The sequence below is a fragment of the Cucurbita maxima genome, unplaced genomic scaffold (assembly GCF_002738345.1).
Source record: "Cucurbita maxima cultivar Rimu unplaced genomic scaffold, Cmax_1.0 Cma_Scf00131, whole genome shotgun sequence".
NCBI lineage: Eukaryota > Viridiplantae > Streptophyta > Magnoliopsida > Cucurbitales > Cucurbitaceae > Cucurbita > Cucurbita maxima.
Genome location: NW_019272147.1, coordinates 138,607 through 143,626, shown reverse-complemented (window position 1 = coordinate 143,626; position 5,020 = coordinate 138,607). Strand labels below are relative to the sequence as shown.

At 30.5% G+C, this 5,020-nt stretch overlaps 1 long non-coding RNA gene across 1 annotated transcript in view; it reads right to left on the bottom strand.

Moving 5' to 3' along the window:
* Positions 1 to 573: 573 nt before the first annotated feature.
* The window catches only part of LOC111473553, an 8,073-nt gene continuing 3,626 nt past the window's right edge, over positions 574 to 5,020 (bottom strand). The window contains exon 3 of the long non-coding RNA XR_002715723.1: positions 574 to 652. This is a non-coding gene — a long non-coding RNA (uncharacterized LOC111473553). The remainder of the gene's footprint in view (positions 653 to 5,020) is intronic.

Here is a 5,020-nt window from a genome sequence, read left to right as displayed (position 1 = left end):
GCCCATACACATTAGACTTATTACAATAATTGTATCAAATGGAAGCATAAAAAAAATGCCAAAACCAAAACCATCAACTTTAGCAACCATAAAATTTCATTCATGAAATGGTACCCACCATGATCAAATTAATGTAAATAAAGTGCCTAAAACTTGCTATGATACCATTGAAAGTGTTAATGTAACACATGCGGAAGAATTTGGATCTTAGGCACTTTTAGAACATCAATTATAGTAAATAACTAGCATGTTCATAAGTATTAAAACTTAATGAGTTTGAATACTAACCTTTTGTAGTTCAAATTTCTTTTTTCTCACGAACCGGTTTCGAACCACCACTAATGTCTTCTCCACTATCCTCCGGCCTTAGAACGGGATTGTGGAATCTGGTGAGTGACTTAAACTTACGTTAATTTCTTCATGCTCGTTTCAAGTTCGAAGTACCATTTGTACAAATAAGAACCCCCTTTGTTACATGATTTCTTCTTCATATAGATAGATATAGAATCTATGGAGCAATTACTTAGAAGTACATTTTGTGCAACAACCCTTCCTATCTGATAGAAAAGGATTCCATGATCCTGAACCGATCTTACCTAGGATCGTAAATCCCAAGTTTGTCTATGAAGAGCAGATCTAATTATATTAGTGTCTATAATTGATTTCTTCCACATAATACTAATCGATAGAGCCTCATTGGTAAGTGCTACGGGAGGGATTTTGTATATATGAAGAGAGTGTTTGTGAGAGGTTTTTCTCAAGGTTTTTCACCAAGAAGAAGAACTTTCATGTATTATGATCACTTTATTTATAGAGTCATGTTTGCATGTTCATACAAATTTGAGACCACCAAATTTTGACACTCAAAATTCCACTCAGATGTTTGGGATTATGTGGCAAGCATGTATGCTTGAGTTAACCCAATTTTGACACTCAAAATTCCACTCAAATTTGTGGGGTTTATTTGGCAAGCATGCAAGTTTGGTTAAACCAAATTTTGACACCTCAAAATTCCACTAACATGGATTTTTCCATTAAATGAAGTCAACATTTTGACTTTCTTCATTCTCATTCAACAATCAATTTGAATTATTAATTTCAAATTAAAGTAATATTAAATGATTAATTAAACTATTTAATTAATATTTAATATTAATTCAAATGACAATCCCAATTAATTCCGACACATATTTGATTAAGATATTAAATCTTATTTAAATATCTCAGATTCTCTCTTTTGGTTTAATTCGTAAATAAAAAAAAATGTGGTTAAATATATCGTATATATGTAGCACATTCTCTCTAATTTGAATTCGAACACTTCGAACTCACTCATCACACTGTTCTATGGTTTAGTCCGATATGATCTAGCAAAGGAACCTAATGGACCTATAGATCATGGGCTCCAACGATCCAAGATTAACCGGTTAAACTCATTAACCTTGTTAACCAACATTCGTTAAACTACTAGAACATTCTAATGTAGCCTAGTAGTTGCACTCCCCTCACTATAGATATATTTCTGTCCATTTGATATAACCATGATTAGTAAATCGATCCTTCACAGGTTGTTTGTAACTAGAGCTGGGTCAATTTAACGTTTTACCCCTGAAGTTACTTCTTGTTTCTAATGTCTCACTGATCCTCTAATGAACAATTGGTTTGTGGTCTGACCAGTAAACCGGATCCCTCTCAGGCCAATGAGAGGGTGGGGCCCCTTGTTCAAGACCTGGAGTGGAGTCAGTACTTAAGGGAACTACCTTTCTTCTATCCCTAAAAGTGGGTAGGAGTGAATCCATCTTGCACCCCACGTCCCCAGCCATTTACCTAGTCTTACCCCTGAAATGGGAGGCCTATTGAGTCGGCGAACTTGAGCCACTCTCACCCATGCAAATCTAAGGATAATTCCGAATAAAAAGGAGTTCATGGTTAGCTTAGGATTAAGATCGAGTTACCTAGGTCATCGAATGAAAAGAAAATCAGTCTCAATAGTAAACGACATTATAAAGTGAGAGTGATTTTCGTCATGGTTTGATCTTATGCAATACTCATTACATAGGACACCCCACTCACATGTCTCCACATGTACAATTTTAGTGATCATATTGTTTATATCATATACAAAAGTGGGCCGCATCCATAGTGTCCCCAGAATAAGGTACTCAGTCTTATCCTTATACTATAGATCATTTTGACTATATACTTGAACTTGATCAACTCTTATGTCTTTACAAATAGTTCAAGTAATCATACTATAGCCAGAGTGTTCTTAGTTTATTGGATTTAAATTAATGATCGTAAATTTCACTTTATTCAATAACAATCTTTACTAAATAAACAACAATAATAACTTTATTGAAAATAGAATATGTTTTTGTTTACAAACGATGAGTTTTAGGACATAAAACCCAACAATATTTAATTCAATCTATAAACTAGAAAATTTATTAAAGTTCACAATGAATGGAAAGTTACACAATAAATAAGTCATATACTTATTAAATATTTTTAATATTCAAAGATTTGTTAAACACGAACATAAAATTTAATTTATGACAACAATAATAACATTGAACTGATAATTTTTTAAGGTTGGTAATGGTGATCTACTTTTTGTAGGAGATGGTGGTCTCCTCCACTATTTACCGTAACTATAACATCTGCAAAGTATTTCTTTCTGCATACTTTAACAAAGAACACCATTGCACAAGCTCGTAAAAATATTTCTCATCATTACGACCATGTAGTATATGGATGCATCAGTTTCTTAGTCTTTTTCTTTTCGTCCTTAGATTCATGATATCTCTCCAATCTTATTCGTATTCAATCAAAAGATAACTAGAGTAAACCTGAAAATAACAAACAAAAGAAATGTAAAATAACTCAAATAAGTATTAGATTATAGCGTTTGAGTAAAGCAATGTTAAATAAATAAATTGAGACTAGAAGTGATCCTAAGATATAAAATTATGGTTAAAAACAAGAATTTATAGCTCCTAATAAAGTTAACATTTCTTTTCTTTTGGTAACTTAGATCATATGAACCTCAAAATTATATGTATTCAATCTCCTTAAAATTATAGAGATTTCGAATCTTGATGTGAAGAATTATAGAACAAATCACCGTATCAACCTCTCAATCTAATTACTAATATACCCTCAATATCCAATAACATTTCTAATTATTCTATCTTAATACCATTTGTATCAAATTATTCTCTCTTATTTGGTTGTACAGAGCAATGAACTTTTTTCTCTCGATGTACTCATGTGTCATCTTTAAGGTTCGTATAACCCACTTTTATTTATTAAAAATTTAATAATCTATATGATGATTTGTTGTTCTATCACAAAATTTCTTGCAATAAAGAGGGAAGATGAAGCTTTGAGGATTGCACAATTGAGAAAAATCTGTGTTGTTATTAAGAAGGTGATTATTATTATTATTACACAACTATACATATTTATTTTCACTAATCTCACTTAGTTATCCTAATATTAATAGGCAAGAATAAAAAAAGAAAAAAAAAGAAAAAAAAAAACATAAGGTTTTGGATATTGGGTGTGGGTTGGGAACTCTGGCTATTGAAATAGTAAAGCAAACTGGATGCCTCTGCACTGCCATTACTTTGTCCAAACAACAATTGCAATATGCCCAAAAAAGGGTTCAACATCTTGGCCTTCACGTAATATCTCTTTCTTATGCACCTATTTTACTTCTTTCGATTGTTGTTTGAGTTAAGGTATTTTCTTAGTTTCTTAACAATCTAGAGTTATCATAAAGTTTATCATGAAGTAGCATCCTACTTGATAATCAAGTGCTAACCTTAAGCTCATATTTAATTAGGGTAGCATCCGAATTACTTAAAAATCAAGGGCTAACTTAAGCATAACATGAAGCTTAATGACCTGATCATAATACTTGATAACATTCAATATCCTAAAGTGAGCTTAAGTTATATTAAACTTCTAGGCCTCCATAAATCTTGGTTAATCATTAGAGGCACTTCAGTCATTTCTCTTAAGCCTTAGCCTATACCCCTAACTTGATTTAAATTCTAAACTTGATCCAAGCATCTTGAAATATTACATAACCCTTCATGTTCTTGTATATAGGCTTTACTTAAAATATTGGATCATTAGGAGGGTATTTGGACCTTGAAATATTTTAAAGGAATGTTAGGGACATTTTGGTCATTTTACCACCTTAAACTTAGTTCGAACCCCAACTGTGATCAATAGTTCTAAAACTTTATATAATTCTTTCACATTATAAAATAAGGCTTCATATAAAGTTTCATGATATTAGGAGATCAGTTGGGTAATTAATGAAAGGTAAGTTATTTTAGGGGCATTACAGTCTTTTTACACCCTTACTTGGTTTCATTACTAATCATTTTGATCCAACCTTCTTATAGGATCCTATCGAGTTTCTCCTTTGCAACTATCCAGAATTGTCAAATACAACTAAATATGATAGGATCCTATTGTGATGAGTTTTCAAATGAAATAAAGCTATTAGTCATAATATGCATGAATTAGTACTATAACATAATAATAATTTGATTAAACTATAGATTTAGTATGTATCTAATAGATCACAAAATGTTTTAGATTCATCAACTTTAAATCTAGCTTAATGTCCTTAAACTTTTGAAAATGAAAACTTTATACTAAACTTTTAATTTTGTATTAAATAAGACATTAAACTTTTAACTTTTTGTTCGATAGATTCATAAATAAAAAAAAAAAAAAATGAATAAGTAGATGACGGTCAGAACCTAAATTTCGAGACTAAAAAGAAGAATGTGAAAAAAAAAAAGTAAAATAAAAGAAAAATCAAAATTCGATAAAATTTATATCAAAATAAAGAAAACAACACCAAAATTAAATACAAAAGAAAATCTAATTATAAGAATGTGTTCTTTAAATTTATTATAAAAGAGAAAAATGGGTTTGAGATACCATTGTAAAAAAAAAAATTTAAAAAAAAAAAAAAAAAAAAAAAGAAACCAGGCTG